Here is a 16,628-nt window from a genome sequence, read left to right as displayed (position 1 = left end):
ATTTATAAAGGGAAAAAGCAAGTAGGAAAAAAGTGCCTGGAAAAACGTTAGAGAGAGTTGAAAACTTGTCAATGGCAAAGTGCAACACGCAGAACAAGGATTAAAATCGAAGGGAGAATGAGGTACGTAGAATTGAATAACTATAGCTATCCAGAGCAGTAAATGTGAGCTACAGAAGTTTATTCTTAGCTCCTAGTTTGTCTTTCCTGTGGCTCCAGCCCCACCTTTGTAGTTCAGACAACTTAGACTCAAGGCTTTAAAAATATTTTTTATATTTTATACTTAGATATATTATATGTTTTATATATTTTTAATATTGTCGTAAAGTGGATTTTATTGCATGTATGAGTGCCTAATTTCTCCTTACTTTCACAAATATATTACTGAATTTACATAAGTCCTGATGAGCTTATTGTTTTTCTTGTGGTAAAAGCATCATTACCTGCGTGTTTTATCTTGTCTATATCTACCAGGTCCCTGCTGATCAAATGTCCAGAAGTGAAACCATGCTGTTAGTATATATTGTTATATATATAAAATTATATATTGTTTTCTGTATTTGTTCTGTATAGATATATATTCATATGCAATATGAAAGCAAACCTTTTATGATAGAATGTCTTCGTTTCCTGAATATTTTCCCCCTATAGATACCCTATGTCGATCATAATATATTTCTTCGCGGATATACTGCTGCAGGAGACTGAATTGTTTTATTATTGGGGTTCTGGATCTGCATAAAAGCAGCAACAAGGAAAGGTATTAACACTGGGCAGGGCTGAAGTATCCCTGGGTGAAGAATGTCTTTTGTTTTCAAAGGTACAACAAGGCAAAAATCCATCTATCAAATTAATAACACGGTCCTGTTCAAAGAAACAAATTCCTACCAATGTCAATACATTCACTCTAGTTTCCCCATTAAGCCTTGTTCCAATTTATTTCCTTCTTCATTAGATGCAGTGTATTTGACTGAGAAGTAGCTGCGATAATGTGAAGTTTTCTGTGAAGTCATGAATACCTTATGTGAGGGGAAATGTGTTCAGCTGCCTGTTGCTCCACAGCCATTAATCTGTTGAATAAAGAGTTTGCACATGGGTTCACTCAGAGAGTTAACATCTGATTTTACATGGAAATATTTGAAAGAAAAAGTACAGCATAGCCTAAAGCCTGTTTAGAAAGATTTTAGAGATTTATTTAATGCAGCTTCTTGCCTCGATTCCTGTTGCCTACTTAGAAAAGAATGTTGTTTTGAAATGTAAGATGAAATAAAGGGAAACAATTCAAGGAATGCTTCTACTGGACCAAAAAAAATCCCTTAGCTCAAACACATTAAAAAAAAAAAAAAAAGTGAGTGTTTTCATTGTTCTCGTATTTCATTATCATCTAGATTAAATCAGATGACTCCCTACCCTCCAGGTCTTCCCTGGTGCTTTGGAGATAAAATAAAAGGGCAGGAACTACCTTCATTTATCAACACATACAATAACGTCATTCTTCTTACTGAGATAGTATTTAAACTAAGAATGAAAGCAATTAGTAGTTATTGTTTTTGCAGAGATGAATGTTCCAGGTAGGAGGTACCCATCAGTTGAACATCTTAAGGGCAATACTGAATCACAGCCTGATCTTAAAGTGGATTTTAGCTTCCAAGGTGAATACAAGAAATCTTTCATCATAAGGTGTGGCCCTTGTCATTCAGTTGAGTAGTGTGTGGAATAGGCCAGCTGTGTTAATTAGCTGAAGATGTTGTTGGATGATCCCTTATTTTAGTAAGACTTCAGGTGGGTAGGAATTGCCCTTGCATCTTTGCACAGTGCTTTTTAAAGACATTTTTAACATCTTTGTCAGACCTGAGTTGGTAGATTGGCTTACACAGGCTTGGTCTGATAGAAAAGGCTGCACCAAAACTTGTGTTCAGTTTTGTGTCTGACATCTGCTGCTTACTCATTTCTGAGTGAGTTCAATTCCTTATAAAGTTGTAAATGAAGAGTTTGTTTTTTTAAATGCAATTTGCTGATTCCTATGGATTTGGTTGTTACAGTTAACTCTGAATTGTTGAGTGTCCTTAGGGTTATGAACAGGCAGAGTTTACGTTGAGAGCTATGGTCTGCTGCACGTCGTTGCCCATAGAGACCTACTGGCCTGTGTGCCTGCAAAGCAAGCCAGAAGTCTTGGAGTGGTTCCTGCCTGAACACAGAGAACCCAAAGGCAAGAAAATGAGGAAGCTTCTTTCACACTGATTATTTTGACAGACAGCAAGCGTTGGCCTCGGCAGCCTCAGACACTGCCTGGGATGGTTAAGAAGCTTCCTTAACAAGACTTCCTTCTCTTGTCCAGTACTCAGGTGTGGGAACCAAGTCTCTTTTGGAGCAAACATCTTCATTTAACTTGGTTATTAAGTTTGGAAGTTTGTAAAAAGCTATAGGTATAGACCAGGCAAAGAACAAGCAGCTTTCTCAGCCTGGTGAAGAGCAAAAAATCAAGCAATGGCCGGAAGAGCTGAAAGAAACTGGGCAACACAAATGTTGTCAAGAGAAAAGTCTTTCCCTCTGAGCTGTGGTCCCTTGTTTCAGTAAAACCTTTCAGGAGGTTCTCTCCAGAAACCAGGCATTCCCAATGAAGTTCCTCTTACTATGTTTCTTTATTTGGGATCTCCGAGATGCAGAGCTAGGTATACTCAGGACTCAGGGTGTGGATTTTTAAATGGCACATTGACACCTACCAGCTGCCTGTGAAAACTTCCATCTGGGCTCCTTTGATTTATAAGAAAATATCCTGTTTGCAGCCTGCATCCTGTTGTTCTATTGGGTAAGTGAATTGACTGATGCTTGGCTTTCCAAAGGCATACTCAAATGCATTTGAATGTATACAAACAGATTTAAAAAGCATTTTGAGTAAGTAAACTCTTTATGTAATGTCTTAATATATATTGTCTGGAAGAACAGAGGCATATATGCCCTGGAGTTAATACGTAGATGTGTGTGGCAGATGGAAGGTCTACATATGGATGTTCAAATCCACATCAAGGCTTGTATCAACTCAGCATGATAGAGAGCTGGAAAATGGCTGTTTTTAGAGCTCTGGGCAGCATTAACAAAAAAAAAGAAAAAAAAAAAGACAGGGTTTGCATTCTTGAGCGGTGTTGTAAGTCAGCCTCTGTAAACCTTCCTTCATGTGGGTGCACATCATTCTTCAAGCACATCCTCAATTCACATGGATAAAGTGTTAATCTGACAGCTAATCTTGCTAAAAGATGGATTAACTACTCTGTACACATGACAGAATATCCAGCAAGAGTCATGGTTCTGTTTTCAAACACTCTATTTCCAGCGCAGTCTTCCTCCTTTTGTTCAGGGCAACTATCTGCTCATCAGAAATGGTTTATTCTTACTACTACTACTACTTGAAAAAAAGATGGTTCCTTGTTGCCATTTAACCTCAGAAAACTTTCTGAGTTCTTATTCTGTGGTAATTCTTCTTGACATTTTCATATCATCGAAGTTAACTATCTTCCCGGTAAAGCTATTGAGGACACAAAAACATCTGTGAACTGTGCCCTGTAGTTAAATACCTCCCAAATCAGAGTTACCAGTCACTCTTTCCCTTCCGTTCCTGCCAGGAAAACAAAATGTATGAGTTCTTAAAAAGAGGCTGGATTTTTAATTAACTGGAATGCCACCTTATTATTAGCTTTGTAAAAAATAATGAAATAATGAAATGCAAAAAATAATGAAATCTTACCTTTAGAAGATGCTAACTTCAGCTATATGTTGTTCCTCTAGGCTCTCAAATCATTTCACATAAGGCCCATAAAACACGTCAGGGATGGGGGAAAGGTCATTCCACCTGCTGTGGATAGTAAAACTGGTGGTGTTGGCCTAATTGAAACTTGCAAAAAAGTCTTCTTTTTTGGACAAAAAGCAGAAAACCAAAATGAAGCAGAGCAAATATCTGCTATTCTTGGAAGCAGCACAATGGATAACTGCAAGTTGTCATCCAGAAGAATGAATAGAATTAAAAACATATTTGACAGGTAACCAAAGATTGCTTCTTATGGGTAATGTTCAAAATGGAGAAATTATCTTCTGCATTTTTAAAAAGTTCCAGAAGTATTTATTGTATAAATAAATTCTAAACCCCTATAACAAGTATTAGAAATAGATCCTGAAATAGTTTTGTTTTATTGTAATATCTATTTCAGTTTCAGTAGTTGATGAAGTGAAAAAAAACCCCAATTTAAACTTTCCTTTACCCTTCCCCATTAAGTGCTGCAGTGTGGTGGTTTTTATTCTGAACCATCGGGGGGTTCTTGCACACATCCATGAGTTTAGATATTTGCTTTTGCATTCACTGCCAAACAGAGTTTTGCTTCTTCAGTAATGATCAGATATTAGTTTGACTGTGTGTGGAAATGTGCAGTAAATCAGTGATTAATTTTCCACATGTCTTGCATAAAATCCAAAAATGGTTATCTAATTTAAGCCAGAACACCAGAAAACAAATTCTATTGTCATATACTAAAAATGGCCTTAGCACAGATACTAAATAGATGCATAAAATGAATTGCTGCAACTTTTTTAGTTAAATGATTCTTTTATTTGACTAATTTTTTTGAAGTGAGAGATGATCTCATTAGACCTAATGACATAATATCTTGATGCCCCATCTCTGGGTGTAGATGCTCCAGGTACGTAATTCAACCTGTAGGTCAGCAGGTACCTGAGACCCGATTGCTTTAGCCTCAGGAGTGAGTCGAGCCATGAGGTGGAAGCTCAGAAATGTAAGGGGGGCTTTTTGAATTGTGTTGAACTGGTTTAAATGTACCCAACCTGCCACCAATGTAATTGGTACCAAGACTCTCATTTATGTAAGCTGATCAAAGCCTTGATTTATCCAGTGGTTTCCAAAAATGTATTGAGAGTAGTCTATAGCAAATTAAATAATTTGTTTTAAGTCATATGCTCTAAAGCATTCTGTGAAGGTAATTGGCAACTTATCTTGATTTTTTCCCGCTCTGCTCAGCTCTTTATACACAAAGAGAAATAGATCTCTCATATTACACAATGTCTAAATCTAGTAGACAGTTTTACATATGTGAATATAGTTGAAAACAACAAATAGCTGTTACACATATATTTACCGGGGCATCTTTTGGACAGCTTAGCTTTTAAAAGGGACTACTTTAATTATTTAGGCAGTACCAGAAAGTTTTTATTTAATTAGAACACAGACATCTCTGATATTTTATGCAATATAACTTGAAGCACATTTCACCATCTGGATAGACTAAATTGATGTCATTCATCTGCACAGAATGCTTTTCCTTGCATTAAAAAATATGTACAAATTGCCAGATATCTCTGTGTTATGACTAAACAAAGAAAGCAACAGAAGAGGGTTATCATCAGTCATTCAGGGAAATTCCTTGGGTAATGAGAATAGTTTAAAAAAAATCATCTCCTTACAGATGATTTTGTATACCATGAGTGATTAAAAAATACTTTCTTCCTAAATGAGATAGATAAATTTATGCTGGGATTCAGTATAGTATATTCTTAAGCTTAAGTACCTGAACAATCTAACCCAAGGAAGTGATTTATAATAAATAAGATACATCTTATTTTATCTCTAAGAATCCATTACCTTGCAATAAACCTGGATACTTCTAAGTGTTTTTATCATTGATGTAATATGCTAATTGAATCAGCAAATAATTTTCAGTCTGAAAATCATCTTCATGGAAATTAGCAATACCAAATGTATGATTCAAATGAAATGCATAGGATGTGGAATAGCTAATCAGTTCGCATTTCAGCCTGGAGTCACTGTAAATATATTGAACATGGAAGTGCTGGCTGGTTTATCAAGTATAGATAGCTGTCTTGTCATGTAGCTATTAAGTATTGTAGCATGAGCTGCTAATTGTACAAGTTCACTGTTCGCTCAAAAGTTCAGTTTCATGAGATTTGGAGTCGTGCAGTTCCTTCCCTTTTATCTCTCCTCAAGAGTCTCTCTTGGCTAGAGTTACTTTTTGGTTTGCAGCTTCTAGAATCAGGCACGTTTGCCAGCCGTGATAGAAAGTTAGGGTTTGCCTTAACTTCAAAAATAATGGTAATAACTTAATAAAGTGTTTCTGGTTGTTACAGCTCTGCATGTTCAGACCCAGATTCCAAATACCAATCCCTTACTGTGGATGCAGTCCCTGCATGTATAACTTGAGTCGGAGAACTTTGCTGATACACGTTCCTTCTTAGAGGCTGAAGTAGACAAAATATATTGAGAAGCATGAAAGACTGTATTGCTTAGTTATTTGCACTTATTTGTCTTGTTGGAGGGTTTGGGGTTTTCTTTTTGATGCAAGGAATGAAGAAGTATTTTGTGGGTTTTTTTGTTTTGTTTTTTTGGACAAGCGAGGTATAGGAAGGAAAGGATTAATTTTACTTATGAAGCCCGTATTGTTAGCCGCAGTGATAACTGCAGTCATATTTTATTCCTATAAATAGCTCCTCTTTTATCTAACATCTTTCAGTCAGATGGTGCTAAGATGCCTCCTTCCTTACTAAGATTCCTAAAATCCATATTTCAGCAGTATGTTTAAAATGTAATACAATGAAATTCACAAAATGTGTTGTTGCCTTACTTTTTGGTTTGGTAGCATAAAACTGTGCAAGGAATAATGGGCCTAAGAGATGAATAGGAATAGTCAGGTTTGGATTTAATTTTCTAAATGAATTCAGCTGGACTGAGCCCTAGGGGTGCCCTTAAGCAGAGCAGTTGTTAGAGAAGAAGGTTAGATAAGGTGATAATTGCAGGACAGACTGAAGGTTGAACAACTATTTTTCTTTCTTTCTGGGTTTTTGAGGAGAACTGAATCTGTTGAGCATATTGAGAAAATGGGAAAACAGTGAGCTTCACACATTGTTTGTACTGGAAATTAAAACCTCAATAATGTAACAATGCTGAAAAGCCTTTCTGCATATTCCACCAAATTCCAAACTTGTATTGCCAAGAGGGTGTTTATTTATGTTCTGGCTCCATCTACAGTCAAGAGGGAGAAAATTTGAACATTGATGGCAGATCTCTCCATTTCTGGGGCTTCGCTATTTACCATGTATACCATTAACACAATTCTCTCCCTTATTTGGTTTGAAGTATTTCAAGTTGATTTGCGGCCCCAATTAGAATAGCTGGTCTCCAATTATTTCCAGAAAATTCACTTATAAGGTTGTATTCAGTATTGCTTTATATGCTAGCCTGCTTGCTTTAAATTTCATTTTTTATTACCAGGCTAATGCTATCATGGGGAATCTTACCATAAAATCATACCCATCTCTTAAGTTCCACTTTTTACATTTTCAGTTGTTTGGGGTTTTTTGTTTGTTTATTTTTGCCCCCTCTAATTTCTGCTTGGAAGCCTGCCCTTTTTTCCTCAGATGCTGAGCACCTTTCTACTGATTACAGTCTAAACATATTAATGGGCATCTGGTATGCTCTTTATTCCTATGCCAGTATTGACTTTAATTTTGAGTAGATAGGTTGTAACCCATGGCCTTGATTTAGAATAGAGGTAGTTATCAGTTGCATTACTTAACTAAATAACTGAAAGAGTGCTAGATCCTAGTACCTGCTACCTCCTGGAGCTAAATTTAAGTTGCTTGTTTTTCAGTACCTCAAAGGAGGTATTTTAGCTTTTTAAGAAGGAAGTGAGTGAGGGAATACACACAGATGTTCACAATAGAGAAGGTTATAGTACCCATTTGTACCTATGTGTGTGTGTGTCAAAACTAGTATTTTCTAATATTCTTGTGGATCTGGAACTGTGAGGAAGCAGCTCTAGCAGATGCTGCTCTGGGAAAATATTGCAAAGAAAAGGGCGTTGAAGGGGAGCACAAAATACCTTTGGACTAGTTGCTCACCACTTAAAGGCAGAACAGCAAATTGTCCAAGAAACTCTGTGTTCAGGATTAAGAGGAGTGCTCCAAGTCAGCAAGTCCCATCACAGATTTAACACAATATCGGACATATGGGAGAAGCAGTTGCTAATGCAGTTATCATGCCTGTTATCTGTAGGGGAAGAGGAAGTTCTTCAGAATTCATCAGGGAGGCACCTAAGGCATGCAGCCACCTCCTTGCCCTGGCCTCTAGCTCAGTCCAGGACAAGACTGGAATGCTACTTGGTAAGCTATATATATGTATATAAAAATCAGTACAGTAATTTTGAAGGTCTTTTTTTGACATTAGTAGATGATACCCTTAATGCTGTGACAGGTTTGTGCTGTTTTTTTTTTTTTTTTTTTTTTTTAGAGTGGGTTGTTTTTCAAGAGTCCAAAAAAGGACTTTGGCAAATAGAAGAAAATGTGGAAGACAGGAAAGAGCCTGCTGGTAGAAACGGGTAAGGTCCGTGATGATTTTAAGTGATGACTTTTGGGGTTGTGTTGGCATGAGCATCACGATGTTTTATGGGTTTACAGAGCAGTATTGCAATCTCTCTACAGTGATTTGATGCATACAGAATCTTAATGAGCAAGAATACATTTTATAAACATACTAATAATTCCAGTATTAATCTGAAATTGAATCCAAAGAAATATGAATACTTTCAAAAACAAATCATTTTAAGTATACAATCAGGGAGAGGAACATTTTTGCAACAAAAAGAAAGCTGAGTCTCTCCAAAACTTGCAGACTCTTTGGATGCTCACATATGTTCAGAGTTTTTAGGCCTCCTATTACAAAAGGTTCATTTGTAGGTTGGCCAAAACAGCAAAACCACTACATAAGTTGGGTAAGGAAAGGAAACCATTTCAGTGATCAGCAGCGTGTGATTTAGCTTTTGAGAGTCAAAGAGGCTCTTGTGATTGCTCCTGTTTTAGTCTCCCTGTGTTTCAAAAACCCTTTCATATTGTGCACAGCTGCTAACACTTATAGTTTGGGGGTGGTGTTGACACAGGAACACAAAGGGGTTGAGATATTGCTAGCTTATTACCAGGGTGGGAGGTCAGGGGGAGGATGAGGTGGAAGGGGGCATAAGAAGTTCTCCAAAGACAAATTATTGCACAAGTCAGTCATGGCTATGGTTAAAGTATATTTTCTTAGTGGGAATTTATGATCAGGATAGACCACGCATCTCTTCAATGATCCTATAGATTGAGGAACTCTGAAGGAAAGGCGCCAGGCAATTACCAATCCACCACACTGTGCCACAGACTTTGAACGCAAGCATGATAATGCTGATGTTGCATTCACATGGCATTTTGATTGCTGGTTGCAAATATTTCCATAAACAGGACAGCAGGGAATTGATTGCTTCAAGGAATGAGTGAACTCAAAAAAATAACCTTTTCTATTTCTTCTAGTCCTCTTGAGTTGAGGAAACTGAAGGCAGATTTTTGAAATCAGTACTGTATAGGACTAAGCAGCAGATAAGCTCCTTGCTTAATAGAGCAGCATCTTTTTGAGTTATCAAAGTAAAAGCCCTTAATTAACAGTGACCCCTCTGATTGGGGAATCAGGGAATCATTTTAATTATCCTGGCTGGGCCTCTTCTTTGGGTGTATCAATGGATACATGCTAACATCAAGATGTACTTTTTTTTTTTTTTTTTTCCCCTCAGGAAAAAGCAGGTAGCATAATGGCTTGTAAACCAGCAGACTGCAGGAACCTAGCTGTAGTGCACACTGTATTTGGGCCTGCTGATCTAGCAACTATGGACAGTTTCATAAAATAGCCTGTAAGAAACCAAGAGATGGACTAAATGGAGAAGCTGGTTGCACTTGGGCTGGGTAGAAGATTTAAATTGCTTTAAAATTTTAAATTTGTCAAGTTCTAGAGATCACAATAACTGTATGGGCCCAAATCAGACCAAAACTATAGGAAAGTGTCATTAGAATCTGGAAACTCAGAAGCACAACCTGGTATCTACTGAGGATTTACAGAGCAGTGAGATTATAATGCAAAAGCCATTAAACTAATGCAGCTTGTCCCTCTATTCTGGGAAGAGGAGTTCCTTTGCACAGTGACTTATATCAGAAATTTAACCAGACATGGAGCACGTTTTCAGCGGACTCATTTCTGTCCCTCGAGGGAGAAGGAATCAAGAGGGATTAGACTCACTAGGCTGAGCGTAGCCTTTGTGGATACCCTCAAGGATTTTATTCAGTGCTTGGCAGTGAACTAACAACAACACTAATTCTCATGTATGAAGTTCCTGAAAATGATGGGGAAAAAAAGGGGGTAGGGGTGGAAATGATGTAGAAATTCTGCTGACAAAAATATTCGTTTTTATCTCTAGAAAAATAAAACATACAGGAGGTAAGGACATTTTAGGGCTCCTTTTTATAACTTCTTCAAACACGTTTTTACATTCCCAGGAGAAAGACAAGCAGGACTCCTTTGAGGAACCCAATAAAATACTGACACACACATAAGAAGTGATGAATAGGGTATATTGAGTCCTAAGACTTCATCTAAAGTTGCTCATAGAGAGTGTGTGATAACAAGATTTTCGGTAAAATAACCTCACTATAATTGTATGATGTGCTGACTAAGAAAGGTTTTGAGAGAAGGAGCAAAGAAACTATTTCTGTCTACTTGTTAAAAAAAAGTTTGTACATTCTTTATACAGCATTAAGGGAAAGAAACACTTGATTTCAGCATCTATTTCTTTTCAAATAGAAACAAACCCAACATTAGTAAACTTCTGGCTGTTGGGTTTCTTTCTTTCCAAAACTCATGTCAAAAATGGGACAGCAGTATGTCTAGCAGTAGCAGTTTGGTTGCCTCCATGGAGAAGGAATTTGGATTCCTCACCAAAACATATGCTTGTCTTGTGGAAGAGTAAGGAGGGACTTGAAAAAAATAAAATAAAATAAAATTTGGCACTAAAGAAATTTTGTACAAAATCAACATGTCTGTATGCCTCAGCTAGCAAACAGAGGGCTGCCAGTAACCTCCAGGCTCCACTTAGAGGGTCAGTCCTGAAAAGAGCTAAACATTCACCTGGTGCCTGGGATAGAGACAAGGCCTTGGCAGTTCTGTTCTCCTCCACCTTTGATTTTGCAAAAAATCTGGATGTCCTAAACTGGTGTTCCTCTTGGATGTGTGGTAACGCTGATCTTCATGCTGGATTACACTATCAGATGAGTTAATTTCAGTGATGACCAGAAACTGAGAAATCAGTATAGGCTTGGAAAAGCAAGAAAAATTCTATTTCAAGAAATAGAAGTACTTCAAGAAGTACATTGCTAATTTAAATCATGATCAAAATTCAAGCTGTAAGCATTGTGATTCAGTTTAATCTGCCTTGTCACCAGGAGAGTGCAAAGCTTCCCTGTGAAGAGACAGCCTAAGGCCTTGCCATTGAAGCTGCCTGATGACGGGACCTTCACCCCGTGTTCCTCTGCAAAGTATCTGCTGAGTTGCTGCTGCACAGGTGGGTGTGTAAATGCCTGGCACAAGCACACTCAGGCATCAGCTATTTTATCCACTTTCATCTGCACCGTATGACCTGTTGTCTCCAAGTGCTCATGTGTCAAGTTCAGTTAAAGCTGCTCGCAGCTTTCTAGCTGCTTATTACATAAATCGTGCGGGCCCTGATCAGCCCTTCCTCTGCAAGGAAATAAAGCACGGACAAACCAATAGGAAGCAAATACATATGTGTGTATTTGTATGTATACAGCCTTATTACAGGAGAGGGAAAAGGGAGTCATGATATACAAAGTTCACAGAGAGTTAAAGCAGTTACATGCTCGGGCTTGGTATTTCTTGGAATTTATACTGATACTGTAGTGGAAACCCAATTCTAGCATGCATGCATGTTCATCACTTTTCCAGTCAAATGTAGCATTCTGTACTTCAAACAAAAGTTTAACTGTAGTTTCTCTTTTACAGCAAAATATATGTAGAGAAAAAAAGAAAAAAAAAAAAAGGGAGATTCTTGTGTCTGAAACCATGAGACATTTGTATCTCTGGCAGGCAGAGATTCTATGTAAAACGTGAAAATTTTCAACTTGGCTTTGCAGCAAACAGAAAAGAAGTCCTGCTTTCAACAATATGTAGTTTTTGCTTTGTGGTTGTGTTGTGGTTGACTTTAATGTATTAGCCAGCGTAGCTTGCCTAAGTGATAGCTGTGTGGGAGCTAATATTTGAACAGTGTAAACAACCGAGATGAAGTTTGTTTAGGCTGCTCTAAAGTGATAAGACTGGGAGAAAGTAGATCGCACTCGCGAAAGACAATGTTTGCCGGAACATCAAGAAAAACTTTCTAACAGGGAGATGTATGAAGCTGCAGATTAACTTCTCAGATGAGGTTAAGGAAGTCCTGTGGCTTTGGATTTTACAAGATGATGCCAAATATGGTGCATGCTCTTGAGCATGATTTGTGACAGGCAAGAAGAGCTGTGAAGAACAGTGTCTCCCAACTCATCTCAGTGCTGAACATTTTAGTGTATAGCCTTTAATAATCAGGAATATTAGTAATTTTGAGAAGCTTTGCTAGTGAAAATTGTCTTGAAAAAATTCTCCCTCATAACTAGAAATATTTCGTGTCCTGAAGAATCAGTGAGAATTGTTGTAATTTTCCTTTAGCTTTCTAAAGGGTCGTGTATATTCTCAGAAAAAAAAAAAAGGCCAATGTTGAAGACAGCTGTTTGAGGGCACGGACATGTGATTAGATGCTCCTGCACATGTCTATATCTCTGCGCAGCTGCTCAAGAATTATTTTCCTTGTAGCTATTGGGGAAGTTGCAGGTGCATTGACCCTATTTACTTAGTACTCATTTCATTTGTGCGACACATGTAGGTTTTTTTGCTGCAGTTTATCCAAGTAGATGATTAGTTGTGTTGTATAGTTATTTTACTCTTTATTTTTTTCTTTAACCATGAAGTTACTCAGTTTGTTAAAAAAAAGCATTTGCTTCCAAATATTTTTTGCTTAGTAGTAAAATTTTACAACAATACTTTCTGATATAAGATTTTTAAATTTGGGGATAGGCTTTTAAAATTTATATAGAGTGCTATCAAGCACTTATATGACTAGTGAACGAAATGCTTGTTTTTCAAGTATTAGCCATTTTCTGCACTTTTATGATTGTGCATTTAAAAATATGCTTTAGAGTTTTCTATTGTGAAATTTTGCATCTTTAGTTAATGATAAGTACAATTAATAAGGTCCTGTGCTAAACCCTGTGAAGTTATATGATGCTGTAAGTGCCATTTTCGACTTGAGAAAGCTAAGCTGTAAAATAAATGTGCCTTGCCTGAGGCCCCATAGAAAATCTTTAAGAAAGCTAGAGCTCGGTTTGATTTTATTCTATCTTTTGCCTTGAATAGAAGATGTATTTCTTCTTCCAAATAAGGTAGGAGACTTAGGAAGAAATTATCACGGTTGTTTATCCAGGAAAAAAAATAATTATTACATGGTAGTGTACATTAACATACATGTTTGTACATACAAGCTGAGATCAGTCATGAAAATTTTAATAAGCTACTTGAACAACTATGCAGCTTTATTATTTGAAGTGCAGTTTTCTCTAACGATGCCAATTATAATATGCATATACTTGACAGATTTCTAATATCATTACATGAAAGTTCTCACTATCAATAAGAGAGAACTATGGAATAACAAATGACTTTTCCATATGCAAAAATCTTTAGAACTGTGTGGTCTAGAAATGAAATATTCCAAATAAAATTGAGCTATGCAGAAGAAATTGAGGGGAAAGTCCTTAAGGTGACTTTTAAATGAAAATGAAATGTCTTTTAGTAAGTTTCGGAGGTACAATATTACAGACTGGTAGAATTGTATCTCATTAATTTCAAACATAGATTTTATGTGAGGCTATTTGATTATAATTTGATTATCTGACCCTGTAATTAAAGTTTATTGCCAATTTCAAAGCATATGTGTAAAATGAACTGGTTTTCTTCAAAGCAATATACAATCCATTGGACTCATTGACTTCTAGCTTTGCATTTAAATAGAAAAGTCTGTTATAACATGACAAACAGGTTTGGTTTTTGATCATTAATCCTGCTAAGCAATATTCATAAATTCAATTTTGAATCAGTTGGAATACTTTTCTTTTATTAGTTTCTGTGTTATTAAATGAGATTGTTTCTGACTAATATATTTCTGGACTCAAACTGTAGCTCCAAGCTGTTATTCAAATCAAATAACATGGCCCTTACTTGTGCCTAGCACTAATAAATGCCAACTTGTGATACATTTGCTGGAGACTGTCACGAATATTAAAGGCGGCAATAATGCCACTAATGTCTCATAAGTAAGCTTATTTTTCTAAAAGGCTAAAATCAGTCATCGTTCTGAGGGGGTAACGAGGGAAGAACCTTTAAGACTTAAAGCCTAAAGCATTATTTTACTCAGCTAAACATTATTACTGATGAGGTAAATGGCCAAGAAATTACCATTGGAGAGAATGAAAAATACAGCATGTAACTTCTGGTGCCACCGTAAGCAACAGGAAAGCATCTACTGCCTGAGCACGTGCTGGTTTGAGTAGAACTGCATGTTCGTTGGTTAGAGACATGTTTGTCTCCTTTGGAGTGTTTGATTTAGAAGAAGAAAAAATAACCCCTTCTGCTGTTACTGTCAGCCTCCTCCTGCAATCCTTCTGAGAGAGCAGCTGATAGCAGCGAGGATTTGGGTTTGCATCGACGTGAGGGCGGTATCTAATGAATGGGATGAGGGTGTGTGAGGAGTCCCACCACGATCCGGGTAACCTGGGCGCAGAGGAGGCAGCAGGGACACTGCCCTGCTCTGGTTCGGCCACTGCTGAGTTTCAGACACAACCACTTCACCTGTCCTGGCTTCTCTCTCGGAACATTCTCTCTTTTCTCAGAGGTAGAATATTCATTATAAATGTCCATCCTAAGACTTTAGATACATTTTGCGTCATTTCATGATATCTTTTCCTCTGTCTGCTTCCCTCGTTTTTCCCCAAATGCTTGTAATTTTATCTTGTTGTCATTTTTTATTCCGTTCAGTTCTTAGCTTTCCTGCTTACTCAGAAATTATCATATATTCTAATTCAGTTGGATTGAGCTTGCCAGTTGACCATGACCCCTGCAGCAGCCATTTCCAAAGAGCGTTCCCTCACAGGGAGTTGGTGGAGAACATGGCAGCCGGCAGGGAGGCCGCATCCCCTCACACATTTCCTCATGGCCTCCAGCCAGGCCACCTATTGGAGCACCTGGAGCTGAGGGGGAGCTCACAACAGACATTTAATATACGTGGTAAAATGGTCTACAATTTTAATAGACTCCTTTATCCTATAATGTGCCTCGTTTAACTAATGCTGTGTTCTTTCCCAAAGGGGGATTCATATCAGTAATCCCGTATGTGTCGTTTCTCATTATTTCTGAAGAACCTTGGATCCATTTTGTCTGAAAGTTTTTCTGTAATTTTCAGTGTGTCAAATTTTAAATCTTAAAGTCTAAAAATGAATTTATTTGTAAAATTTTATATTCTTTTCTGAAAGAAAATGAAGATTTTCAGGATTAGTTTGCATTTTAGTTGACATTTTTATAGAGATCTGTTTAGCTCTTTGTGGTTAAGAATGCTGAATATCAGCAAATGGGTGTGGAAGGTGATCACAATCTGGTGACCAGAGTATTTACTTTTATACTTAATGACTATGAGTGCAATGACTATGAGTGCCAATGAGTGCATTGGCTTGGGTGTGATTGCAGAGTATTAAGTGTGCTGTACTATTTCTTAAATCTGCTTAGATAAGAAAAGAATGATATTCAAAATATAAAAACAGCATAAAGGACCATTTGCATAGGAAATTTCTATTCTTTTTTTTTTCCTGATGTGTCAGTATTTTTGCAACATTTAAAACTGTTGAAAACCTGCATCGGTATGAAATTCATTTTGTTTTTTTTATATTATCAGTAGAACTATTAATGAATTTCCAACAGTTGGACTAGCTGAGTACAGCTTTACTAAATAGTCTAGTTCCTTTTCTGTAGAACTAATGTCTAATGTTTTCTCAAGTGTTTAAATGACAAATTTAAATATTTGTGCGAGTACAGTGTTACAGTTGTTGTAACAAATGGATTTTGTGCTAAGTATTTATTGCTTTTTTATTATTCATTCCCCACAGACTGTTCATCAGTGTTTTGAGGACTTGCATTGTGGAAAATATATCCCTGACATGCCTTTCATGTGAGCAAGTTAGAGAGGGATGAGGTGTTTTGTCCCAAGCTTCAGCTCTTCCGAGCATGGTGGCTCCGAGGGCCTCAGCTCAACTTTATCCACGCAGTTCACTCAGCTATGCTGAGTCCTGCAAAACCGGCCCCTTTGAAATGTGTCCAAACAGATATTCAAATCGGTATTAAAACATAAATCTAAAATGCTGCATACACTTTACAGTGTTCTTTATATGACATTTCCTCTCAAATATATTTCTTTTTCAAAGGGTGAAAATCTTCCACTGGCTGGTACTTGATAGCAGCAGAGCATTAGCCGCAGCAAAGCACGAAACTGGTGCTTGTTCACATTCAAATTAAGGAAAACAAAACCAGAAATTTGAAGGCGGGGAGGAAAGAAAATTATTTCGCATTTTCATACAGCAGAACAGTTTTAACCCGAGAGACAGAATTCC

Source organism: Tinamus guttatus, unplaced genomic scaffold (assembly GCF_059628265.1).
Source record: "Tinamus guttatus ecotype Peru unplaced genomic scaffold, ASM5962826v1 Tinamus_guttatus_pri_ptg000389l, whole genome shotgun sequence".
Taxonomy (NCBI): domain Eukaryota; kingdom Metazoa; phylum Chordata; class Aves; order Tinamiformes; family Tinamidae; genus Tinamus; species Tinamus guttatus.
Note: the sequence above shows the minus strand (reverse complement) of the source record.